Here is a 27,674-nt window from a genome sequence, read left to right as displayed (position 1 = left end):
CTTTACCTGTGTACAGGGTGGGTGACCTCTTGAAATTCCATGAAAGAAGTCATATTTTGGTTAGGATGAAAGTCTTCAATGGTTAATTGCAATTCAAGAACATGTCTGGCATGGTGATGGACCCCTGTAATCCTAGGGACTGGGGAGGCTTAGACAGGAGTACCACAAGTTTAAGACCAGCCTCAACAACTTAGCAAGACCTTGTCTCAAAATCAAAAATAAAAAGGACTGGGAATGTAGTTCAATAGTAAAATGTGCCCCTGGGTTCAATTCCCTCTAACAAAACCACTTATAAAAAGAATCTTATAATTTGTAGTGCCAATAACTATTAGCAATTTTTTTTTTTTTTTTTTTTTGCGGGGGGTACTAAGGATTGAACCCAGGGTGCTTAGCCACTGAGCCACATTCCTAGGCCTTTTAAAATATTTTTAAATTTAGAGACAGGGTCTCGCTGAGTTGCTAAGTGCCTTGCTACATTGCTGAGGCTGGCTTTGAACTCGTAATCCTAGTGCCTCAGCCTCCCAAGTTGCTGGGATTACAGGCATGTGCCACTGTGCTGGCAATTATCAGCATGTATCTAAATGTTTTCTCCCTTATTTGTAGGGAATTAGTGGTAGAGCCTACAGGAGTAAAAAGGCAATGAGGATCCGATTTTTTTGGCAGTTGAATTAACGAGTGAGGTTTTGAAGATGCTATATTTCTACCAATCCTCCATGGCCCAATTAAATGTCACCTCCTCACTGTCACCCTCCATGAGGACTAATAGTTAGAGTCCTATTTATGGAATCGTTATGAGGATTCAATGAGCTAACAAAGATGAAGCACTTAAAATGACACTGTATGTTGTAAGTCTTCAATAAGTTTTAACTGTGGGTACAGTGGTACCAAAAAGAGATGTCATGATCTCTCTGTGTCCTGGGTCAGTGTCCATTTCAGTACCAGGGAATGAACCTAGGACCTCACACATCCTAGGCAAGCACTCTCCACTGAGCTACATCTCCAGGCCTTCATCTATCTTTTTCTTTAGGAATAAGTGTGGGAGCCAAACTAGAACATTTCTGGTCCAAAAATCACCATGCATGACTGTTTTTCACCTGGCCCTACAACAGAAGTGTGAAATTTAAACTGTGAATCCAACATTTTGTGTTTAATGCCTACTGCTGCAGGTTGTCAAGATAAGATTTTCCTGAGTCTCCTCATTAGAGATTCTGGGTCAGTAGGTCTGGGCAATGGGCTTGGGAATGGAGCTTTAACCACATCTTCAGCGATTCTTCTCTCATTCAGGGGGTTCCATGGACTGTGGTTTGAGAAACACTGGCCCTAAGAGAGGAGCAGTAGGAATGAGGAGGGATGAGGAAAATGAGCTGCATATAAATCTGTCCAGCTGCATATAAATGAGCCCAAATACACATTTGGGTTCACCAAGGCGAGAGACATGTCAGGACTTACCAAAAATCTCGAAGTGTCCCCAACCAGGAAGAGAGCTCTGTCGTGTTTCCCTCATGGGCCAACCGGGTGCCCTCCCTTGTAGATGAGCATTACAGAGGTTTGAAGCATCTACCGTGCCTACTATTTAGCTTATGGTCATGCAGGCCAATGACATGGTCACAGCACTGCCAAGTTCCTCACTTCACACCCATGCACTGCCCGGCTGCCGATTTCAAAGAGGGCATGGCCTGGAGTGCCAGAGTTCATAGGTGGCGGCCTGGAGTGCCAGAAGTCCCATAGAATGAACGTGTTCATGGGCAGCGTGGTGGATGCTCTCCTGGGATCCTTGTCACCTTGTGTGAAGAGATTTCCGGGAGGGTTCGGGAATAGATTTTGAATGGTCAAATGCGAACCTAAAGACCCTGTCCTTTGCAGGGTGTGTATTAAGGCAGCCTGTCACAGGAGAATGCATTACCAACTCGTATGCTTTTGTATTAAGCATTATGTCTCATCTTTACAGTCAGATTAATGGAGATTAGTGGCTTCCACTTAAGAGTTTAAACATCATGCTGACCCAAATTGTTGGAGCCATCATAACGTGGCGCTATATGTCCAAGGACTGGACCAGCTGGTAGTTGAATGGGGGAGGGGAGGTGTTCATTCTCCCAAAGTGATTTCATTAATTGCTCAGTGTAAGAAAGCTGGGGTGCCTCTTTATACATAATGCATATGTAGCACTGCCCCTACTTTCCACACTCTTAACTGCCCATCAGGCCAGTCTGGGGATGCCCCTTTGCTCAGAGGACATTTAATAATCAACGGTCACTCATGCTGGCTTTCCTCTGGCTTCTGTGGGTGGAGCCCAGTCCCTGAAGTCTCAGATGGTTTCATTAATGTCTTTTATCCATTCGAAGGATAAAAATAAATCTCTCCAAAGCTCTTAGAAACCCACCACCCTGCAAGTAGGAGGAAAAAGGAGGAGAGCTGTTAATTAACAAACTTAAACCATCTCAGCAGGAGTGCCGGCTGGGATCCTCAGCCCAGGAACCACGTCCAGTCCCCCCTCAGGCCTGAATCACCTTTTATTTCTGGGGCAGATTTAGTGACTCCCTGCAGTTACGGTTATAAAGTTGAACAGGAAATTGCATATGCATTTTACCTAAAGCCTAATGTCTGTTTTTCTTAGCAAGCTGTTCAGGGCTCATAGAATCCAGGATTCTTTTACATAACCTCAGAGGGGAAGAACTTGGTCAGAACCAGTCAAAGCCTATTTGGAACTAACCTGCTGTACAAGCTGTGTGATCAGGCTGGAGAAAGGCATGTTTGGCTAGATAAGAGACTGGGTTTTATTGGGTGGCCTGTCAAATCTGAGGTTGCCAAGAAAGGAATTCCAAAAAGCTTGGCATAATGGCAGCCTCCACAGATATGGGAAGTAGGCTGGGGTAATGGGGGGGAGGTCTGGATCTGGTGGAGGGAGAGGTGTGTTTAATTTGATAAAGCTCTGACCAACCCCTCAGCCCCAAACCCAGTGGTAAATCATTGATTTAAACTCAAAAGGACATGTGGAAGTTGAGGCTTCATTTCATAATCAGAAAATGATATTGTCCACCCAAGTTTTCTTTTTACTCTATTTCGCATGTGTAGATACGTAACATGGAAAGACTTCTTAAAAAGTGGCTTCTTTCTAGAAGTATTTAAAAATATTTCCATAGTTTTATCTTTCAAAAAATTTCTCCAAACTCTGTATATAAACTATCATTTGAACTGCAACACTATTGACTAATCCAACGTTGGTGACATCATAGCTTTATGGAGAAAGGCAAGATAAATATTATTTTCTCATGTTATAGATGAAGAATCCAAGATTCAGAGAGAAGCTGCTTGGTAAAAGTCACATAACCAGTAAGTGGCAGAGTCAAGATTTGTGTGATTTAAAATTCATACTGATGACAATAAGATTCCTATTTTCCGTGCCATTTTCTGCCAATCAGGGGAGGAAGGAGGGACTTCCTGTAAGTGGAGTAGCCAAGCCTGTATGGATGGCTGGCCCTACTCTGGCCTGGTTCTTATAGGGGAATGGAGTTCAGAGGTCATCCCCTGGAGGGTTGAGAATTCACATTAACAGAGTGTTATTAATGTTGGGTCAGAGATGAAAGCATCATCAATGCCTGAAGGCCTGTAATTCTTACATGGAACAAGGGGACTGGGGAAGTAGAGCAATGGTATTTCTTTACTTCTATGGGACATGATCATTTGTAATATCTTTGCTGTGAAATATTAAAGTGGCAACTGAGTCCCCTCTCACGTATGCCTCCTCCTGTGTACTACTGTGTGCTTCTGATAGGTTGGCTTCCAAGCTGTTCCCTGACTAATTCCGATCTCTGAAGTTACTGATGCATAATTGACCTTGGGGAACATTCCAGAGTCCCCTTACCTCTTTCTTTAAGCAAGTTAGCTCCTTTCTGAAGGACTTCAGAGTTTCTGTTATTACAGATGTTCTATGGCCTTACTACTAAAGGTATGGTCAGGGCCCAGCCATCATCATCACTAGAAGCAGCAGTATCATCCCCTGGGAACTTGTGAGAAAGGCAAACTCACAGGTTCCACCACAGACCTCCAAGTCAGAATCTGCATTTAACCAGACCCTCTGGTGAAGTTTGAGAAAAAACACTCCACTGAGCCCACACAATACTTCTGGTGTCTATCCCTACAGATACAGTTTTATCAAAGTGGGAAATATGGGTACATCTTACAACTTTGGCTGCTGGTGGTAGACTTGGGTTTTGTTTTTTTTTTCCTGTCACAAATCCTAAAATTCTAGGTAGGGTATTTGTTGGCTGTATATGGGTCAGATGCTTGCATTTGGACCAAACATCTTTTATAGACATGAGGGTGGGTTGAGGATACAACCCAGTGGGAGAGAGCTTACCTAATGTGTGAGACCATGGGTTTGATCCCTAGCACCAGGGGGAAAATGAGGTTGGATTACAAACTAGGTCAACAATTTCAAGAATGTCCACTACGTGGACTTTTAAAGGTAGCTGTGAGGATTGTAATGACATAATATTTGTTGTGGGTTGAGTTGTGTCTTCCTAAAATACACATTTAAGTCCTAATCCCTGGTACCTGTGAATATGGCCTTTGGTGGAAAAAGATCCTTTGCAGATGTCATCAGGTTAAGATGAGGTCATGCTGGATCAGGTTGAACTCTAACACATGAATGATATCCTTAAGAGAAGATGGAGATTTGGACCCAGAAACACAGGAAGAATACCATGTGATGATGGAGGCAGAGACTGGAGTGACAGATCTACAAGCCAAGGAACACTGGTGATTGCTGACTACCACCGGAACAGAGTAGAAAGGATCAGGATGGATTATCCCTCAGAGTTTCCAGAAGGAACCAAACATACCTACCTATGTTTGGTTCCTGCCTCTAGAACTGTAAAAGAATAAATTTCTGTCCTTTTAAGTTACTCATTTTGTGCTAAATGTTCAAGGCAACCCTGGGAAAGGAATATATTACTGTCTGCCCAAGCACCAGGACACAGCACAATTTGGTCAAGTTCTTTGCCACTTTACTACAAAGACAATTTCTCTTCCAGACTGCAAGAATGTGTCCCTTATTTCTAAGACCTCAGCAAAATGGCCTTTTACTGTTCACATTTCTATCAACATTCTTATCACAAATGTGCTGCTTCCTGCTTCCGTGATGGGTCCTTGTTGCATACTCACAGGGCAGAAGGGACAAATGGCATGCCCTCACATGGTGGAAGGCACAAGGGTGAAGAGCATTCTTCTAGGAAAAAGAAGCCCTCATGACTTAACCATTTCTTAAAAGGTCTCATCTATTAGTACTAGCACCTTGGTATTAAGGGACTTGAGTTCTAACATGAATTTTGACATTTATCAGTCCATATTGCCTGTGAGTCACTGGCTCATACAAAGGGTGAAATCACGGCCAGGTTCTGAGTGAAGTGAAGGAATGGTAATTTTCCAGCACTCATCTACTTTTGGCAAGTAATTATTTTCTACAGGCCTGGACTAAGCTGAAACCCATCCAGAAATACTAGTCAAAACAGCAGGCATCTTGGAAAACCATGTTCATGTATTGGATACCTAAATGGGATGTATGCACTACCAAATAAATTGCAGATTGAATTCCTATTACGTATTCTACTTGATTTGATCTTTTTTTTTTCTGGTACCAGGAATTGAACCCAGGGGCACTTAACCACTGAGTCACATCCCCCGTTTTATTTTTTAAAATAAAACTCACTTACTTACTGAGGTGAGCTTTGAACTTGCAATCCTCCTGCCTCAGCCTCCAGAATTGCTGGGATTACAGTTGTGCACCACCATCCCTGGCTGGATTTGGTCTTAAAGCATGATGACCCTGGTCAAAGGCAAGAATTGGTTCTCCTGTCAGGGACACTCCTGCCTTTCTCAGAACTCTCATGGAGAAAAGTAAAACCATGTGTGAAAGGAGCTCTTCCTTCTTGCCTGCACTGGACTGCTTATTGATGGTGATCTGCTGAGGGAGCCCATAATTAGTGTTTCTGCTCCCTATCTCTCCTACCACCAAAGGGTAGATCAGATGAACAGATCCAATACTAATGAGGAGTGAGGTATTGCACAAAAGGAACGATTTTAGACACTAAAGATGACAACAATTTCAATTTAACTAGTGGAAATCATTCATTTAAAATATTCCTGATGTCATTGAAAGCAAAATAAACTAAGCTGGGTGATTGAAACAGGAGAGGAATTGATTAAAAACTCATATAAAATTGCTGGAAGCGTTGGGAGACCAGCTGAGAAAACAGGGATAAAGGGAGGCCAGAAGGTGAAGTTCTAGTCAGGGTCCTGCCACAGAACAAGTCAGGGATAGGAGTTGACTGTTGGGGTGCTTGAACCACCCCAATACCTTATATTGCAGGTTTTAGACTCCAAGAGCCACCATGGGAAATATATTCTCCCCTATCCCTATTTCACGGAGTCCCTTGCTCCTGAGCAAAGGTCTAGGACCAAGGTGGCTCAGCCCAGGTCATAGGTCTGGGCCAAGCTGCAAGCAAGGATGAGAAGAGTCTGGTGCCCCAGCTTCTACGGTGACAGGAAGCTCTGCTCATCAGTGGGCCTCCTCCAAACACTGGAGGGGTTCAGATGCTGGGTGGTTGCAGGGAGATAGTTTTTCTTTTCAAAGAAGGCACTGAGCATTCTGATAATATCAGAACTGGCCACATTACAGGGATTTATATTTCCTAAGTGCTTCATTATCATTGTCTTTTTCTATCATGGCAACCCTTTTTGAGAGAGGCAGGGTCAGGTAGAAAGGAGCTCTGCTGCTCAGCCCATGGTGGAATCGAACAAGACCCAGCCAATGACCTACCTGCACTTTTACTTGGGCATCTGCACCCATTTTTTTTTTTTTTTACAGTGGAGAGGTGTTCAACCCATTGAACGTGTGGAACTCATCCTCTTGTTCTTCGGTTCTCGTTTCATTAATTCCCCACGGCCTACCTCCTTCTTTTTGTTCCCCAACTTCCTCCCCTCCCTCTACCTGCTCCTTCAGACAAACTTATGAACAACCTGCTTAACTCTCAGTCATTTCTGTTATTATAAACAAAACAGAAAGAGAAAGAAAAGATGAACAAAATAACTTGTCCACTACCAGAATGAAGAAGCATTGCTCTTTGCTAATCTTGGTTATTTTTTGTTCCTTTCTTACTCATCCCTCTCCTCTCTTCCTCTCCAGAGGCAAAGGTTGAATTTGGGCCTGTATTCTTCAAGCCCACGGTTTCATACTTTTATTATATATATGTAAATAATACATGGTATGATTTGTATGCTTTGGAACAAATTGATGAAAAAAAAGTTTTCCTGCTCTTTGTGTCATTTATTATTGATACATTTGGACTCATTTGTATTACTACAGTGCCCTCTGGCATCTGTGCTGCTAATGAGAACTCTTCTCTTGGTCTAACTGTCATTTTTTTTTTTCAATAATCAATTTTTGTTTTCTGATGGCTTTTAAGGTTTTCTCTTTATTCTTAATGTCTTGTAAATCCACTACAATGTATATAGTAAGCAGATTGTTAAAAATTTATCCCTTTTTGGTACTTTATCTGAAGGCCCTCAATTAGAGGAACACAAGAAAACCATTAACCGCTCATTTTTCTCTTAACCATTAATTATCATCGATGCTTGGAACTCCTCTTTTCATATTAAATTTCTTTTTCCATATTGTTTTAGGTTGCATGAACATCTTAGTGTGACTTTCATTAATTCTTTATTTTGAGGTGTCCCATCTACAGTTATTCCAAATATTGGATTAATTTCATTGACTTTTTCAGTTGTGTCTTTTCCAACACTCTTTCTTGAAGTTTTTGTTTCATAGCCTATTTTTTTTTAAATATTTTTTTAGCTGTTGGTGTATCTTTATTTTTTATTTATTTATATGTGGAGCTGAGGCTCGAACCCAGTGCTTCACACATGCTGGGCAAGTGCTCTACCACTGGGCCACAACCCCACCTCATAGCCTATTTTTTTTTTTAATTTTTATTGTTGGTTGTTCAAAACATTACATAGTTCTTGATATATCATATTTCACAATTTGATTCAGTGGGTTATGAACTCCCATTTTTACCCCGTATACAGAATGCAGAATCACATCAGTTACACATCCATTGATTTACATATTGCCATACTAGTGCCTTTCCTATCCTCTACTATCCCCCCTTCATAGCCTATTTTTAACAGCTTGATTGAGATATAATTCACATATCATTACCATTCTGCCATTTAAAATGTACAATCAATGGATTTTTGTAAAGCATATGACACTTTGTAAAAACTGAGGTAAAATATACACAACAGAAAAATTTCCATTATTAATCATTTTTTAGTGAACAATTCAATGACATTAGTTGCATTCCCAATATTATTCTGCCAAAACCACTGTTTCCAAAACTTTCATTACTGCAAATAAAAACTTGGTACCCATTAAACTAAAATGTCTCATTCTCCATTTCCCCAGCCCCTGAATTTGCCTATTCTAGATATTTTACATGAATGAAATCATACAATATTTGTTCTTCTGTGTCCTGCTTATTTTACTTAGCATAACATTTTCAATGTCCAAATTGTAGCACATGTCAGAACTTCATTCTTTTTCTTATGACTGGATAATATTCACGTTTGTCACATTTTGCTTATCTGTTGATGGGCACTGGGTTATGTTTAGACATTGGGGTTATGTCCATCTGTTGGTTATTGTGAATAATGTTGCAATGCATAGTCATGTGCTAATATCTGTCCCAGTTCTTGTTTTTGATTCCTTTGGGTATGTACCTAGGAGTGGAATTGCTGCTCATATGTCAATTCAGTGTTGAGTTTTTATTTCCTCTCTCCTGCCTCCCTCCCTTCTTTCTTTCTTTCTGGTGCTGGGGATCAAACACAGGTCTTGTGCATGCTAAGCACACCCCCACCACTGAGCTACACCCCCAGCTCTGTGTTTTCTTTGAGAACCCACTGAACAGTTTTCTATAGTAGCTGCACCATGTTACATTCCCATGAGCAATGCTTGAGGATTCCAGTTTCTTCATATCTCTTCCAACTCTTGTTATTTTCCATTTTAAAAAATTACAGTTCTCCCAGTAGGTATGAATTCATATCTCATTTTGATTTTGATTTGTGTAATGTATTTGGGTGGAGTAATTAATTTGAGGAAGTAATTAAGATTAGATGAAGCTATAAGGGTGGGCTCCTAATCAGTGAAGATTAGCATCCTTATAAGAAGAGATGCCAATTTCTCTCTCTCTTCATGCATACACAGGGAAAGGCCATGTGAGGACACAACAAGAAGGTGGCCATCTACAAGCCAGGAAGAGAGCCCTCACCAGAACCCAACCATGCTGAAACCCTGATTTCAGATTTCCAGTTTCCCCGATGGTGAGGAAATAAAATTCTATTGATTAAGCCACCCAGCCTGTGCTCTTTTATATGTTATCCCTAGCAATAAATACAATTTACATTTTCCTTATGCCTAATAATGTGGAACATCTTTTCAAGTACTTATGCACCATTTATATATATATTTTTGCACACTTTGAAATTAGGTTGTTGGTCTTCTCGTTGTTGAGTTGTAGGAGCTCTTACTTTAATTTGTTTTATAACTTCTTGTCCTTTTAATATAGATGCTATTTCTTTTCCTTCCTTAAACTAATTGTCAGTTCTACCTCCCACTCATCTTTGCCTAAAGCATCCCTGATGCCCTTGTTATTTAGGTTACGCTCATCTCTCCTTCATTCCACCTGCCTCCTAACTCTTCTCTCCTCCTTGAATCCATTCTCCACACCCAAACAGAATGCCAAGACCATTCTGTCACTGTCCTGCTCAACACTGTTCAGCAAATCTCAATCCTCAGCAATACATTTAAAGTTTCTTAACATGGTTTTTAAGGCCCTCTATAATTTGCCTGCCATCTCTCTATTCCTAACCCTCTAACCTCATTTCTTGTTATTTTCCCTCTGAAAATGTAGAACATGTCTCTCTGTCTATTTATCTCACTCTCACCAGGGCTCTTCATTGGAAGTCCTATTTGCCTTGTTTTGTAAGAAATTGTCCAATCATCTTACATGCGGAAGTTAGAGTAAAATAAAGGAAAAGGGAGAGAAGGATAGAATGATATAAAGAACCCATCAAATATAAATTACTAGATGAGCAAAAGGAAGTCAAATAGAGGAAGGAGACTGGGAGAGCGGAGGGGGATGGGAGGGAAAAGTGGGGGATCATGAACTGAAATACATTCTCATGCATGGATGAGTTTCTCAGGATGAACCCAACTGCTATGTATAACTATAAAACTCTAATAAAAGAGAGAGAGAGAGAGAGAGAGAGAGAGAGAGAGAGAGAGAGAGAGAGAAATTGCCAAACCATCCCTTTTGCTCTTCCCTGGCTTTGCACAGAGGTGGTCTCTCAACTATCGCATCTCATCTTCCATTGACCTATAGTCCTCAGTATCTAAATGGCATTCTCTTGTGGTGGTGGCAGGGTCCGCAGATGTCCCCATCACAGCACTTACCGCACTTGATCATTGTTGTCTTACTTGCCGCTCCCCCAGGTAGGACACTGATTGTGTCTGGTTCTTGGTCTGCTCAGTATTTAACATGATGCTCGGTACATAGACATTCACTGCATATTATGATTAACAGCAGCATCATTCCTAACTCATTGAACTATTATCTTTGTGTTTCTTGTTGAATATGTCTGACAACTGGTAGACTCTGCCCTTGTTCCTGGTATTCCTTCTGCCAGTGTGTCCTCCTCTACTTCCATTATCTCTTTCTTGCTGACATTTGATTATAATGATTTTTTTTTTTTGCTTCAAAATAGGTCTTCCGCAGTCCGGCTGCAGCAAAATAACCGGGGGTGGGGGTGGGGGGGGGTTGACGAATAACTTGTGTCGATTGATACAGCAGGAGTAGGAGCCGTTTATTGCAGGACAGGAGCGGTATTTATACATTCCACACAGCTTATCTAATTAGCATAAACTAGATACATCAGTCAACCAATAAGGAATCTCCACACTTAATGGCTCAGTGGCATTACTTCACAAACCACTCCCTCTGGCATTTTGCCAGGCACCATCCAGACTTGTTTACAGACTCTAACATTTCTCTGGCAAAATGCCAGGCGCCATCCTGACTTGTTTACAGACTCTAACATAGGTCTTTACTTATTTATTTTTCATTGCAAACATCTTTATTTTTTCACATGTTTGATTGGTATATTATAGTTTTATGTAGTCATGGGATTTGTTGTTACATATTTGTACATGCACACAATATAACAATGTAACTTGGCCAATATCACTCCCCAGCACTTCCCCTCTCCCTCTCTTCACCCCTGGATCCCTTTCCCATACTGATCTCCCTTTGATTTCCATGAGATCTGCCTCCACCTTTATTTTCCTTTTTTTCTCTGTAGCTTCTGCATATGAGAGAAATCATATGACTCTTGACCTTTTTTTTTTTTAATTTTTTTTTTTAATTGTAGGTGGACACAATGCCTTTATTTTTATTTATTTATTTTACGTGGTGCTGAGGATCGAACCCAGTGCCTCATCCTCACTAGGTGAGCACTTTACCACTGAGCCAGCCCCTGACCTTTTGAGTTTGACTTATGTCACTTAACATAATGGTCTCCAGTTCTATCCATTTTCCTGCAAATGACATAATTTAATTTTTCTTTATGGCTGAATAAAACTCCGTGGTGTACATGTACTCCATTTTCTTTATCTATTCAACTGTTGATGTACATGTAGGCTGGTTCCATCGTTTGGCTATTGTGAATTTTGCTGCTATAATTATGGGTATGCTTGTATCACTGAATATGGTGACTTTCATTCTTCAGAAAAAATACTAATTAGTGGTATAGCTGGGTCATATGGTGGCACAGGTGGTTGAGATGGGATTTCCTAGTGGAGGGACCAGCAAGTGAAAAAGATCTGAAGTGAGTTTCCTCCCCTACAATATGCAGAGCACACTTCCTAAGCTGTCTTCATGACCTAACAAATGTGACATAAAGTTGCATTGTATGGGACATAATGTATAAAAAAAATTACTCATTGTTTATGAAATCAAATTTAAGTGGGCAGGCATCTACATTTTCATTTGCTAATTTGGACAATCTTAATATGGTGGCACTCAGCACAGTCCCTGGCCCAGAGTAAGTATACAGTAAATCTATGGTTGTTTACCTCTGGAGTGGGGAGGGGGAAGACAACTTCTGGGAGAAGTCAGAAAGCGATGAAGGCAGAATTTGGCCTTGCTGTCAATGTCAACACTTCCCTTTCAGGGGTGAGGGTGTTTCCTGTCAGGCATGGACCTTGTCTTTGGAGAAGTCTCCGTTCACTGTTAAAAACTCTCTAGAGTGATGCTGTGTCTGGCTGCAGGGTGACAGGTCCCACACAGGAGCAGGGGCTCAATTGTAATGGAAATGCCGTGTATGGTTTTGTCCTAGAGCATGTCACTTAAAGAACCCTTCTTTATCTTCTTGGTAGTCTGAGTTCTGAAAATCCAAGGCAACTTCTTGTAGAAAAGAATCTAAGATGCTAAGGTGCCCCAGGATCTGTGTGGCTTGGTTCCCCACACAGCTCCCACCTGGATCCTCTGAGGAGTCCGCATCATCTGCCCCCTCCTCTGGCCACCCCAAGGGACCCGCTCCCAGCACCAGGCTTCCTGACCTAGAGTCGAGGGGAGTCAGGCGCTTCCGCCCTAGGTGATATGGCTGTGTCTAGATGTGCTTAACAAATTGCCTGTTCACTCAATTACATTTTATTTAATCATCTGTAATCATATAAATTATGCCTGATGGTAGTAAATGTTCGTGTCAGTTCCTAATTACAGATTGATTAATTGGCTGGGGTGATCTGTATTACTACTTATATAAGAATATATGAGGATGATGATAAATTAGTCCTGGTAATCTGAGCCCAGGAACATGGAACATTTCCAATTGCATACCACTTTTTGGGGGTGGGGAAGCCATGGCCCTTTTCCCTGCTTTGTTCTTCTCAGATGCCCCCAGGAGGGTTTATGTTCTATTGATCGATTGATTTTGGCAACACCTGAGTCAAGAAATATTTATTATTATTATTTAGTTACTTATGTGTTTGTGTAAAATTTTTTGCGGTGTAGGGCTTCTCTTTTTGGCTGTGGCAGAGATGAATAATGACAAGCTCATTAAGTTCAGTTGGACTCATTATAGCCTGCTGGGCCCAGAAAGTTCCCGGGGTTGCATTTGGCCTGGAGAGCAGGAATCCAGAGAATGAAGAGGTTGGGGGGGGGGTGACTTGATCAATATAACGTTTCCTCATTAGGTGATTTTTGTCTTTTTTGTTTCTCTGGATGATAGAATGTTGGATGGTCCAGAATGGACCTTGTACTTTTTTTTCTAGTAACAGCAGAGCTTTGATGTGCTATTGTTCTCAGCTTTTGAGGACATAATCTCATTAGAATGCACCCTTCTTCCATCATCCTTGGTCCCCTCCCCCCACTCGGCTTAAAGTAAAGATGAGGCAACATGGGGTAAGGCGTGGGAGGCCAGGGGAGAGTCTCAAGAGCCAGGCCTGGACCCTGGCTTCAGGGAAGGGATCTGAGACTTCATTCCAGCTTCCTTGGCTTCTGAGAGGTGACAGGCAGAGGAAGGATGGCAGAGAAGCCTGCGGGTATCCCTGTGCTTGGCACACCTTCCCACCGGCTTGTTACTGGAGAGGACCATCAGCGGGCCTCCTTCCTTCACAAATGAGCCACAGTAGGAGAAGTGATTTAGTTAGGGATGACCTTCCTTTCCTGGGGGATTTTCTGATCTGGCTGTTGTATCAGAGACACGATGTAAATCGCAGCCTCTGGAATCCACAGGCCTGAGTTCCAGTCTCAGTGTCACTTACTTTGACACCTTGGGCACATTACTAAGCTGTGCCTCAATTTCCTCCTCTGTAAATCGGGGATGATGGTAGTTCTATGTTGTGGGGTGTTGTCAGGACTCCGTGAGTTAATAAACGCAGAGGAAATAGGACACATCAAGAAATGTGAGTTTCATTATCTAATTATTTGATTTCAAATGGTCCCAGAGAGATATTAGGATAGATGATGGTTATGGTTTAGTTATGAGGTGTCCCCCAAAAGCTTATAGTCGTGTGGTCACAGTGACAAATAAAGCTAACTAAAAGAATTGCTAAACTCGTACTGAACGAAGCGACCGAGTCCCAAAGCAGTGAACAACTTGCTTCCGGATGACAATTCACTTAGTGTTGCAGCTGCGCTGACACTTGTGCCTTCTGAGTCTCAGTGTTAGGGTGGAGGCAAAGTCCCTGCAGAGAGGGCCTATGAGCATTTGGCCAGGGGACTTCAAGTGTCCTCTCCAACCCTTGCATGTGCTGGTCCTGCCCTTTGAGCTTTCTTCTGCTGAGAAATAAATTCTTGTCTTTTCAACACAGAGGCTACTCTTGAGAGAATCCATGTTGTCCCCCTTTATCTCCAATTAACACTGTCCCCAAGTTGGTGCAATGATCAACCTGCTTCACCTGGACATGGCAGCCCCTGATGTCTCTGGATATGGTACTCCCTGATGTCCCTGGATATGATACCCTTGATGTCCCTGGCACCCCTGATGTCCTTGGATATGGTACCCCTTGATGTCCCTGGATATGATACCCTTGATGTTCCTGTATATGACACCCTTGATGTTCCTGGATATGGCACCCCCTGATGTCCCTGGATATGGCACTTCCTGGACATGAGACAGGAGCTAGACTGATCCTCCTGATTTTCTTAATGAGTTAATCCTTGAGTATTCCAGGGTTTTTGGTTGGTGCCCCAATTGAAGCAGCTAATTTTTTGTGTGACTAAGAATATCACACAATTTAGGATTAGGGAATCTGACACCTGATGCCAAGTTTTTATCAGTAGGAAGTTTTTGGCTGCAAGTAACTACATGCAAATTAATCTAAACTAAACCAAATTAAAGTTAACACCTCATAAGGGGTTTATAAATTCATAGAACAAGGTTTCTAAAGTTAGGGCAGTTCCAAGGTAGTGTAGTCCAGCAGCTCAATGACATTTCAATCTCTGCAATTTGTTTGACCTACCTGTCTTACCAGTTTACCCCGTAGCCACATATGGTTGCTGTGGCTCCAGACATCACACATAGAATAAGCGACTTGCAGCAAAAACATGTTTCCTTCAACTTCTTTATTAGCTGACCTGCCCCAGCTTCCTTTTACTCAGGTCTCATTGGCCACAATTGGGTCATGTGTGCATCCTAAACTAGTCATTTTCACAGGGACTGAGGCAACTGTGATTGGCCTAGACTTATCATGACTGACTCCCTCATGATCTTGGGAAAAGGGGAACCTTTCTGGAAAATATGGCCTGGTAGAGAGTGACACAGGAACAAAATTGAAACTGATAACCACCCAGAGTAAATGCATGTGTGTGCTTGTGTGTATGTGTGTTGAATTCAGAGAAATTGGTTGTTGGGTGAGAAGCCAGCAGTTACTTCTGTTGAGGTCCCTTAAATGCAGGAACCATGAATACCCCATGTCAGCTCCATGAGTAATCAAGTGCCTCCACAAAAACATCACGGTGAGTAAGGCATGTTCTTCAGGAGGACTTGGCTCTTATTCAGCTACTCCTGTTTTTCTCTTCTCAGTAGCTTTATTCTGCACATAACCCAGGGATATCAATTGGTAACTCTGCTGAAGAATTCACACTACCACTTGTGATAGAGGAAGGACTCCAGGGGGACACTGTTTCCAACCTACCCAGTTGACACCACCTCTACCTTCCGAGGAAGATCCCCATGACTCTGAGCCAATTGGAGTCTAGGATTCCCCTGGAAGTGGGTATAGGCCCGGGAATAGGTAAGTTGGCCAATCAGATTGGCGGGAAGGCCTGAAGTCATCCCTAGGCAGGGCTTCCTCTTTCCCTCCTGCTCTGTGGGAACAAGAAGCCCAGCCCTGTGGCTGCCGGCAGCTGTCTGTGGATAGGAGATGAGTCTGTGGCAGAGAGGTGGCCCCACAGACTTAAGTTTGGCTGCTGGTCCCTTGAGCATCCCATGCTACCTGGGCTCACAGCAGCCAGGGGCATAGACCCCGGTGGCTTGACAGAATCTCCTTCTCAAACATCCCTGCCCGGTGGCATCACCATGGGTGGGAAAGTGGAAAGTTGAATCTGATTCAAGGAAGACAATGCTGAGAGATAGCGAGGAACCAGGGTCTCAGTGACATCCCTGAGCCAGCCCTGGAGTTAGCCCATCTGACCTTGCTAGTAAGAAACCAGCTTTTCCTATGATGTCACCAACTTGAATGGGGATTTCTGGTTACTTGCTGCTAGAGTACGCCTTTACTGAAGCTGGCATCCCTTAGTATTTTCTTCTACAAAGGAAGGAATGGAGCAAGAGTACGGAGGCTGCCTCGGGTCCTCCACCCAAGAGTGATGGGTGATGACAAGTCCAGTCTTCTGACCCTCAGGTGGCCTTTGTTTTTCTCTCCCACTCTATTCCCTCCTATCACCAGGGACCACTCCCCAGTGATGAGAAGCCTGTTGAATTGATCTGGGGGTGTGAGGGGTGGGTGGAATGTTTCCTAGGAGCACCAATAGGTCCGGCTGGGAAATCTAATTCCTTCTGAGTTGGCTGCTGGCTGCCATCTGGACACAGATAATTATTACCCTGCCCTTTCTTTGTTTAACTGGCTCTGAGTTGGGAACAATGGATTCCCATGAATTGTGCAGTAAACAATATCTCCTACTTCCTGGGGGGAAAGTTGCAAAACAAAGGATGAGGGTTCCCCCCCCCCTCCCCGCAAAGAGGGAGGGTGCTGAGTGGAGAGGAGCCACACATCAGAGCTGAAGACACAGGCTCCCCTGGGCCTGGTCACAGGGGAAGGTCAGGCTTGGGCTGAACCAGCAGCTAATGCCACTGTGGGAAGGCTGTCCTGGGGGGCTACCACCCATCTCTGTGACCTTCTGTTAGTCCCACAAAGAACCTGCTGGAAGAGTCCCTGCTGCCTAGAAGTCCATCTGTGGTGCTGACGAGAGCTTGGCTCTTCCACAGGGAGCTCTGGAGCCTAGATGGCTCACCAGCGTTGTCCCACTTACCTGGCCTTTATACTCTTGCCTTCATCAGTCACTGGAGGTGGGCTGCTCCTGAGGGAGCATGGGGCTGTCTACAGCCGAAGGGGCCCCTGAAGTAGCCAACCACTGAGGGCTGACCATAGACTGCACTCCTGGCAGCCAGGGCCACTAGTCCTTCTTGAAGGACTCTGTATCTATGTCCATCACACCTGTCCCCCAACCACCCTGAGAACTTCTTGTCTTTGGGTTCATCTGTTTAGAGTCAAGGTAGCAGTGGCCTAGTGTATGATAAGCTGGTCTGCGTTGCCCACCTGTGCATCTTCCCAGGGGTTCTGGAACACTGAATCTGCCTCCTTTCCCATCCCTAGTGACGCCACCAGGCAGGGCTGTTTGAACAGGAGACCATCAGGCTGCCTGGGTCTAAGCTCCCTGTCTGCTGTGAGCACAGGTAGCCTAGGATGCTCAGGAACTAGCAGCCAAACAGTCACAGAAGGAGGGCCTAACAGGCTGGGAAGCAGTTCTGGCTCTTTTGGGATGATCCTTGAACAATGGCCAAGGGCAGAGGTGGCATTGTGTCACCTGCAGAGCCTGACATGGCTTCTTCTTTCCCATCTGAAAACACACATGATATCTCTTTGCTGTTTCTAGTATGAGCTATCATAAAGATAAACCAAGGAACAAATATGCCAAGAACAAATCCAAGGTCTACAGAATTGGGGGATAGTGCCACCGTCGTGTCTGTTGTTAGAAGTGTTATTAAATGGGCTGTGTAAAAGCACCATTTCTACAATCTATAGAGACAAGTGCAAAAGGCACAGGTTTGACTGGGGGAATCAGGCTCTTCCTCTGCATCCCAGTTCCCCTAACAAACCAGATGCCTTTTCCTAGAGGATGCAGCCCGAATCCCACCTCTCTGCTGTCTGCCCATTTCCACGTTCACTCTTGCTAGCGTGGTCTTCTAGAAGTTGGGTTTGGTGTGTAACCCTAGGGGAGGGTCAGGGCTTGGTGGCAGGATTGGTTCCTCATTTTCCCCATCCAGGGCCTGCCCGCCTCAGGTCTGGCCAGCCAGGACTTTGGGCAGCAGAGCTGTCCTCAGATGGTGACCCGGAGTTGAGAGGAGCAGGGGGAGCTGCTGGGAGGTGGGTATGGAGTTCTAGCTGCTCCGCGGCTGCCTTGACATGTGGGCCATTAGCCCTGGAAGAGACTTTAGTGCTCATTCATCATTCTTCCAACCCCATCTCTCTCAGTCCTCTCCAATCCTATATTCAGCAAATATTTTGGGGTCCCCTTAAAGATGCCCAGTCCTATTCTGGGGATGGAGATGCAATGTTGAATAAAACCAACCAAAACCTCATGGAAATCATGCGCTGGTTGGAGGGGGAGGAGCACATAACAAATAAATCAGGTGGCTAAATATATTTGTATTAGATGGTAATAAACATGCAAAGAAAAATCAAATGATTAAGGGGCCAGAGAGTGCTAGAGATAGAGAGCAGTAAGAGTGCAGTGATTTAAATAGGGTGGTCAGGGAGGGCTCCTCTGAGAAGGTGACGTTTGAGCAAAGATGTGAGAAGGTAAAGGGAACAGCCATGTGGATATCTGAGGGAAGAGCCTTCATTCCTGAAGGAGTTCAGCATGTGCAAAGGCCCTGAGGTAGGCCCTGACCTGGCAGGCTTGAGGTAAGTCAAAGAGACCTGGGGCTGGAGTAGGGTGGTGGATGTAGGGAGAGAGGCAACAGGTAGGAGAAGATTGGAGAGGCAATGGGGCCTGGGAGTGCATTAGCACAGGGCCTTGCAGGGCTCTGAGGGAGGCAGGGAGCCATTGAGGAGTGATGTGACTTGACTTTTTCAAATGGTGAGTTAGATGGTAGGAGGCAAAGTGTGAGCAGGAGGGTCGGCAAGGAGCTGCTGTACCATCCAGCAGGACCGTGGGGGCACAGGCTGGGCTGGGAGCAGTGGAGGAGGGGTGGAGTAGTTTGGCTGGAGGTAATATTGGAGATTCATGACAGGTGAGGAAACTGGTCCAGAGTGATGTGTGCAAAAAGGGAGTGTTCTGCCTACATTACGGCCAGAGGTAGACCAGGGCCAGAGCAGCCTGGACAAACTGACTTCTTGGCCTGAGCCAGGCCTTCCTGAGTGTGATGAGCCTGTTGGCTCATGGCCCTGTGCTTGTGTGTGTGTGTGTGTGCGCGTGTGTGTGTGTAGGTGTATGTGTGTCTGTGGTAGTGTGTTCTTGTGTCCAGGGGAACTGGCCTGGACAAGCCAAAGCAGCAATTGGAGGAGAGCTGCTTTCCCCTGACACCTCCCACGGTGGAGCTAGCGCCCCTCCAGGCCTCTCCCTACCTCCAGCCTGCTCCTGCCTCCTGGCCTCTTCCTTTGGAGCCCACCCTGCTGATGGTGGGAGGGGCTCCTCTGGCTTCCCTGAAGCAGCCCCCGACAATGGGAAGGGCAGATCCAACCTTCAGGGCTCCACGGGGACTCTTCTTTTTCACCTGTAATTCTCTCGGCCCAAGTTGGTCTCAGGGGACCAACTCGTGACTGGATATCTCCCTGTAGCATGGGGCTGGGAAGCGGGCAGGATGGGGGGAGCTGAGGTGTGGGGAGAGAACATCTCACACAAGACAGGGCAGAAAGTGTGACTTGGTGATACGTCTGCGTGTCTCAGGAGGAAGCGGTCACTCCATCCTCACTTGGGAGAGACACCTAAGACCCTCGGTGGGAAACAGGATTGCCATTTGAATACTGAAAGACCATGCTGGCCATCCCTGGGGCCCAGGAGTCCTCCCAGGGACACTGTGGGTGGACCTGTGCAGGTCCTGGCCCTGGCTGGATATGCTGTGAGCTTTGGGAGCGTCCCCTTGGTGGGCTATCTTAGATGGACTTTTCCAGAATATATACAGGCCCTGGAATATAAAGCCTGAGTTTCATCTAGGGGCACTGAATGTATGAAGAAGCAAATGCCGGTCCCTGCTATCATCCACCAGCCAGAATGGACCCCATTCTGGATGATTCACTTCATTCCTCAAAATCAGTGCTTCCTAAACAGGCTCAGTAGAATTTTCTGGAAACCTTTTTTAAAAATAATTTTATTTAATATAAAACATGTAAGCAGCCAAACAGTGATAAGCCCTCCCCATCTCCCATTTGTGCTTTAGTGTGCCACCAATGCCCCTGTCCCTGGTGATGATGGCATGGCTCCCTTGGATTCACCTGCTGATTAAAAACTCTGCCTTTGTTTTCTGTGGTTGCTGCAATGAATTCCCACCATCCAGGTGGCTTTAAGGAACAGGAATTTATCCTCTCACAATTCTGGAGGCCAGAAATCTGAAATCAGTTTCCTTGGGCTGAAATCCTGGTGTGGACAGGGCTATGTTCCCCCTGGATCTGGGAGGGAACCCATTCCTTGCCTTTCCCAGCTTCCGGTGGCTGTAAGCATCTCTTGGTTTGTGGCTGCATCTCTGCAGTCTCTGTCCCTGCCTTTGTATTGCCCTCTCTGCTCTATGTCAAGCCTTCTGTGTGTCTCCTATTTGAGGATGTGTGGGAGTGCATTTAGGGTCCACCTGGATCATCTGGGAGCCTCACTTCTTCACATTGGCAAAGACCCTTTTTTCCCCTAAAGGTAACATCCATAGGCTCCAGGGCTTGGGTCCTAATGTCTTTGGGTGGCTATAGCTGAGGGGTGGAAATGGTGGGGTGAGGGAGCAGAGGAGGTATTCCCAGGGAGGAGGCAGCAGGGGCAAAGGCCTCTGGAAGCCTGCAGGCCCAGCCTTCCATGATGTGAGGACAAGGGCATATTTCTTCTAAATCGTCCCTTGCCCAGGCAGGGCCTGCTCAGTGTCTTTGCTGATCCTTCAGGGGCAGTTCCCATGCTCAGGGGTGAACTCCCCTGGCTGGACTAGAGGTCTCTCGTCCACAGCCTTTCCCAGTCTGCACTGGGCCCTCCAAGCATGCTGTAGGACAAAACTGGTCCCTGGAGACATCACGACATGAGAGAGAGTGGCCTTTGGTGTCTCCCTCCGTCAGTGATGCTTCCTCTTTACTCTCTTCACCCTCCTTCCAACATTTCATCAGCACCATCTCTACAGATAGGTCCTGCTCCTGGTGCTGGGGACAGGGTGTTGAAAGGCACAGGGGAGGTCTGTTCTCCCCTGGAGCTTCTATTTTAGAGGGGACAATCAGTGGACAAACTAGTGTGCAAATAAATGAGCAAGACGATTTTAGACAGGGGAGTGCCGCAAAAACAATGGAATGGGACAGGCCACAGGGTGGGAAGTGGGTGAGTTCAGATGTGGCATTTAAGTGGCGTTTAAGTGAGTCAGAATGACAAGCAGGAGCCTGACACATGTAATTTGGGTTAGTACATTTAGGCAGTGGATGTCTTGAGACAAGACCCCAGGAGAAAAGAACTGGTGAGTTATCAGAGCAGAAATGAGTGTGGGTGGCATAGGGTGACATGAGAGGCAGGGAGGGGCCAGCTCAGGCAGAGCATTTTTAAATCCAGAGTGGACTTTAATCTAAAGGAACTGGGAAGTGGTGTTGGCTCTGGTGCGGCCAACAGCAGGTGCCCATGTCCAGTTGGTGCAGGAGTCTGGCCCTCAGGAGGAAAGACGCACACCTGGCAGTCACAAGCCCGCAGGAACTCAAGACTCGGGATGAGCAAGCCCACCCTGGGAGTGTGAATGGAGATGAGCAGAGATCCCAGGCTAAGACTTCAGGTGGCTAATACCTAGAGGCCAAGCAGAGGAGAAGATGTCAACATGGCACAGTGAAGGAGAGGCTGGGAGAACGGAGGGAGACCAGGAGGGAAAACGCAGCTCAGGACTGTGCAGGGACAGCATCAGTCTGTGCCTCTCTCTCCAAGGACAGCTGCTGACAGAAACACCCCCTCTGAGGTGCAGGCCTCCTGGAGTGGGTGTCTTTTTTTTGGTACCAGGGATTGAACTCAGGGACACTCGACCACTGAGCCACACCCCTAGCCCTATTTTGTATTTTATTTAGAGACGGGATCTCACTGAGTTGCTTAGCACCTCGCTGTTGCTGAGGCTGGCTTTGAACTTGTGGTCTTCCTACCTCAACCTCCTGAGCCGCTGGGATTACAGGCATGCACCACTGTGCCCAGCGCATGGGTATCTTTGAGAGGATCAGACCCTTAAGCAATAATTCCAGCATGCGAGGACCACCCGCTTCCATATCCAATGGAAGTTTCTCCCCACTGCCAGGTGGATCTGCTCTCTTGCCCACCCAGCTCCTGGCTTCTTCTATCTCTACTATGTTCACTCTTCCATGCCCAGCTGGACATGAGATGGTGTGGTTTGCAAATATTCTGCTACTCTAGGGCCCATCTCCCTGTAGTCTCCCCCCTGCCCCAACACTGAAGTCTTAGCACCCCCCCCATCCTCAGACTGCTCTTCTCTGCCATAAGCCTGTCAAGGCCCTCCTCTTCCAAGAAGATGGCTCTTATCACACCAGTCCTCTTTCTTTCCATTCACTCCCTGTAATTTTGATTCAGCTCACATCCATGCTGCTTGGTGCTTTTTGAAATTCCATGGAATGTTCCTATTGCATGATGCCTACTATGGACTGAATTTGTGTCTCCCCTAAATTCACAGGGAAATGCTCTCCTGACCTCAATGTGACTGTATAGTCTGACCTCCATGTATATCTGTGGATTTTGTACTCATGGATTCAACCAACAGAAGTTTGAAAATATTTGGAAAAACAATTTATGTTCTTGCTGACAGGTACTGTATAATTTGGCCTTTTATGGCTGCACCTGAACTGAACATGCACAGAGACATTTTTTCTTGTCATTATTTCCCAAACAATACATAAACAACAATTTATTTAGCATTTACGTTGTATTAGCTGCAAGTAATCTACAGCTGATTTAAAATACACAGGAGGATATGTGTAGACTATGTGCAAATACTACACCATTTTATATCCCCACTGCCAGGTGGATCTGCTCTCTCATTTATTTATGGTACTTGAGTACTCTTGGATTTTGGCACCCAAGAAGGAGTCCTGAAACCAATCTCCCATGGTATACTGAGGAATGACTATACTTGGACATAGGGCTTTTAGAAGGTGATTAAAGTTAAATGAGTTATAAGCATGAAATTTTAATCCGATAGAATTGATGGCCTTATAAAGAAGAGATAGGAAGAGGAAGACAGAGAGAACTCTTCCCCTACCCCAAACTCCAGCACACATTTGAAGACACAATGACAAGGTAGCCATCCACAACCAGGAAGAAGGTCCTCACCAGAACCTGATTGTGCTGGCATCTGATCTCCACTTTCAGCCTCCAGTGAGAAAATAAATGTCTATTGTTTTGTTACAGCAGCCCAAATTGACTAAGACAGTGTATATTTTGATAAACTCTTTGCTACTAGGCCAGATTGTTGTTGGTGTTTTTAAGAAATTTCACTGCTGGTTAAATGCATCTACAAAGACACTCAGAACATATCAGAACAGAGCTGTTGCATGTTCACAAACTGGGCACACTGAGTGACCAGTATCTGAGACAAGGGCAGCATAACACTAGCACCTGCAAGGTCTCCTGCACCCCACACCAGCCTCAACCAGCCCCAACAGAAACCACCATTCTGATTTTCAAGCACGGATGGTTTTGCCTGGTTTTGTACCTTTTGGAAACAGAACCATGCTGTATTCTCTCTTTTGTGTCTGGCTTCTCTTGCCCCCCCCATTTCATGGTGACATTCATCCATATTGTTTTTCATGGTTGTAGACTATTCATTCTTATTGGTATACGACAATCCACTGCGGGAATAGATCACCATGTGTTTATTTCTCCACTTGCTGGCTGAGGGGCATTTGGAAAGTCTCTGGTTTTAGCCATTACAAGTAGTGCTGCCATAGAAATTCCAGGAGTGCAGATGCTTGGGTCACAAGATGTGCATATGCTCAGCTTCCATGGGTACTGCCAAACAGTTTTCCAAAGTAATCAAATTGCTTTGCCAGCCATTACTTACCAGCCATCTGTGAGAAGAGCTATTTTTTGGTTCTCCTCTATGCCCTTGTCATAGTAAGGAGTAGATGCAGGGTATTCAAGAAACACTTGCTAAATGAGTAGAGAGAATTTTCTTAATGTTCAGCCATACCTGTGAATGAAACAGGGGGGTTAATCAGGAACTCAGCATATTTAGGAACTCCTATTAGCCATGGGGAAAAAAAAATTGCTCTTTTTGTTTGAGTCTGGTTGGGAAAGCTGTGGCCACATCTCTAACTCCCTGTTTTCTGGATTACTCCATTAAACATCTGTGATGGAAATTTCCTTGGAGAAGGAGCCTAGCACTGCAATGATGCGGAACCCCTGTTCTTTCCTCTCTTCAGATATTTCTAAGCAGTAAAGCAGAAAGTTGAGAGGAAGTTAGAGGCAAGGGGGAATCAATCATGCAGCTTGGGAAGCCATGTTCAAGGATGAAGGAGGAAGACAGGATGCAAAGAGTGGTCCGTTGGAGGGTCACTTTGGGAGAAGGGCAGAAATGGCAGGAGCAAGGCCTGTTGCCCCCACCAGTTCTGATCACGTGCACACTGTCTACAACTTGTGCCTCAGCAAAGCTCCTGGAATTCCAAAGAGAGGAAGGGTGAGGCCAGCGGAAGCTGCTACCCACGTGACAAGTGATCAGTCCCATCGAAAAATAGAGAAGTTCTTGCAAGGAACCCAGCAGATTTCCTATCCCAGCATCCCGCAGGGAAGAAAGCTCCCAGCAGCTCTCCCCTCCCTTTTCTGGATACACACCAGGTTCAGTGCTCCTTTTAAAAATGTTCAGGTTGGAAGACGGAACCAGAAGAACAGATGGGGTCCCTCTAATACTCAGACCACACAACGGGAGCTTCATCTTCCTTGATAGGAAGTTAAATTTTTATTAATATCACATAAAGATTTTAATTAGCTTTTTGGGGGGCAATTATGTTGTCAATTCATACTGAGTTTGTGGTGAACTGAAAAACCTGTCTACATTTTTTTTCTTCAATTTAAGTTGCTGTCCTTCCTAGTTGGCCTCTTGCAACATTTTTTTTTAAGGCCTAATTTTAATACTTATATTTCCTTTTTCTTTTTTTTCCCATCACCCAGATTAGGCCTAGAACCTTGGTAACCATTGATAAGCCAACAGGTGCCCTTACTTTCCCCTGGCAACTTCTCAAATCCTTCCTTTTCTTGGACATAGTCTCTTGGCTCATCCCCTCACCTGGAAGCCTCTGTCCTTCTCTCCACACTTCCAACCCCAGGCTTGGTTTAGGTAATCCTTACTTGGCTTGCTCAGTGGAACCCCCCCCTCCCTCACTAGCAGCTAAGAACTGGCATCCCTGGGAAGACAGCTGCTTCCGCCAGGAGCCCAGATCCAGGAGATTCTAGGAGTGCAGTCTCTGGGTCACAGATATGCATATACTCAGCACATTCTTTCCCCTTTCCTCCTTCCCTGTCTCCTCTTGTTTTTGTTTGTTATTACAGGCTCTGGCTCTCTGGCTCCTTCCCATCTCAGATGCCCTAGTAGAGAGGCCAGAAGGGAGGATGGCACCTGGGATGCACACTCAAAGGGTTTCTTGGGCTAAGCCTGCGCTGCTTTGGGTGAGAGGTGCCGTGGAGAAGGAGATGCTGGTTAGTAGATGGAGAGAGCCTTGAAGAAAAACACCAACTACCAATGATGAGAAGGACCCTCACACTGCTCCCAATCCAGCCAGAGAGATAATTGAGTTGGAATTTTTCTTGGAAAGGAGTGGACATAATTAGATAAGTAATTTATGTTCTCCCTCCCTACTTCCTTTCCCCATCTTTCTTTCCCCCTTTCCTCCCTCCCTGTCTCCTCCTGGTTTTGTTTGGATCTGGAATGGCTCCAAAGACCCATATGTTAAAGGTTTGGTTGCCATTGGTGACTTTATTGGGAAGAGGTGAGAACTTTAGAAGGTGGAAGACAGTAGGTTACTGGGCTGTGTCCTTGAAGAGAATATTTTGTCCTTCACCTCTTCTTCTCTCTGTTGCTGCCTCCCAGACACCATGAAGTGAGCAGCATGGCTCCACCATATGCTTCCTGCCATGATGTTCTACCTCACCACAGGTCCCCAAATCAATGGATCCATGGAGCTAAGAAACCCTGGACTGAAACCTAAACCCTAAGTAACCCTGGACTGAAATTCTGAGCCAAAATAAATCTTCCAACCTTTAAGCTGATTCTCTCAGGTGTTTTGTCACAGTGTGAAAAGCTGACTTACACACTCTCCCTCCATCACTGTCCTTCTCCCTTCCATATTTATTGAGGATGCACTAAGAATTGTACACTTTGCTAAGCCCTGGGGATGAGGCAGTGAGCGACAGTCATAGTACAAACCCTCATGAATTGACAGTCCAGAGTGAGATACAGGAAATTAAAAAAAATCGGTCAAGGAATTATGTGAAGACAGTTGTGATAAGGAACAAAAGGAAATACACATGGTACAGTGAGATCATAGAGAGCAGGAGCCTTGCCCTAATCTGGGGATGCTTGGGAGCTCTTCCCAGAGGGACATGAATTTGAAGAGATGAACAGCTCTTGGTCTTTCAGTTTGATTTGTAGGTGAGTGCTCATTTTAAAAAAAGGGTTTGATGACCAAAGGTACAAGTTTCTCAGATAACGTATCTATAAATAAAAAGGTCAACTAGACAAATTGTTAGTTGGTAGGACTGGGACTAATGCTGGTTCCTGAATGGTTACAATTCTATAAATGTCCTTTTCAGTAACAGGAATCGTGTTGTTAGTGATAAAGATCTTACTATATTTAAAATTAAGGAAAGACAACTTTGTGGGATGGAAACTGAAGCACAGCTATTGTTCAAGATGGTGCTCGGTGGCCTCCAAGGCAAAGCGCAGAGAAGGAACCCTGAGAACCTTGAGCCGGGTGCATGTGGACCTTTGTTGCTCAGGATGCAGGAGAAGGAAGGAGGGTTGCAGACACAATCTCCTGGTCATTCAACCCAAGATTCTACACCTTAAAAAAAGAACAGAGTGAAATCTGAAGCTGGGCTGGGAAAAAGGTACAGGAAGTGAGTGTCCCCAACAGTGTCACCAACAATGGGTGCCTTGGCCTTGGAAGACTCTAACAATAACTGAATGCTCAGCAGTTCCTGGATGCTAGCCCAGCTCCCCTTCTCCCTGGAAGACTCTGAAATTCTGTGATGAGAACCTGATGTATTAATACGGATCTTTTAGGACTGAGGAATGCAGAAACAATAGAATGAAGAACCAACCTGGAGAATGTGGTGACTGTAAACTAAAGAAGAGCGACATCGAGGGCAGGAATTGCAGGGACAGAGAGACTGCACAGACCCAAGCAAGATATATTGGTCTTGAAGTTGAAGACAGAGGTAGAATGTGGTTCTCCTTAGAGATTGTCAGAAAGATCAGTTGGTTCTCAGTCTTGGGGGATTAGGAACAATTCTGCCTGAGGCAGAGGGTTGGAGCAGATGACCTTTCAAGATTCCTTGTCTCCTGATGATGCTGAGAAGACATTTCTCATCGCCTTGACAGTCCTGGAATGTCTTTTCTTAATGGGGAATTTATCTGCAGGATTCAATTTAACTGTTGCATTTGTATTTTGTTCATGCACC

The 27,674-nt window shown here is 45.0% G+C and overlaps 1 long non-coding RNA gene across 2 annotated transcripts; it reads left to right on the top strand.

Moving 5' to 3' along the window:
• The first annotated feature begins 9,331 nt into the window (after window positions 1–9,331).
• On the top strand, window positions 9,332–26,256 carry LOC125617726. Of its 2 annotated transcripts, none has more exons than XR_007348820.1 (3): window positions 9,332–9,378; window positions 22,675–22,806; window positions 25,545–26,256. It is a non-coding gene; the product is annotated as an uncharacterized LOC125617726 (long non-coding RNA). The 2 variants fall into 2 exon arrangements; XR_007348819.1 differs by lacking the exon at window positions 9,332–9,378 and adding an exon at window positions 14,888–15,853.
• The last annotated feature ends 1,418 nt before the right edge of the window (window positions 26,257–27,674 follow it).

Source organism: Marmota marmota, unplaced genomic scaffold (genome assembly GCF_001458135.2).
Source record: "Marmota marmota marmota unplaced genomic scaffold, marMar, whole genome shotgun sequence".
Classification (NCBI taxonomy): Eukaryota; Metazoa; Chordata; class Mammalia; order Rodentia; family Sciuridae; genus Marmota; species Marmota marmota.
This window is presented reverse-complemented; position numbering and strand designations above follow the sequence as displayed.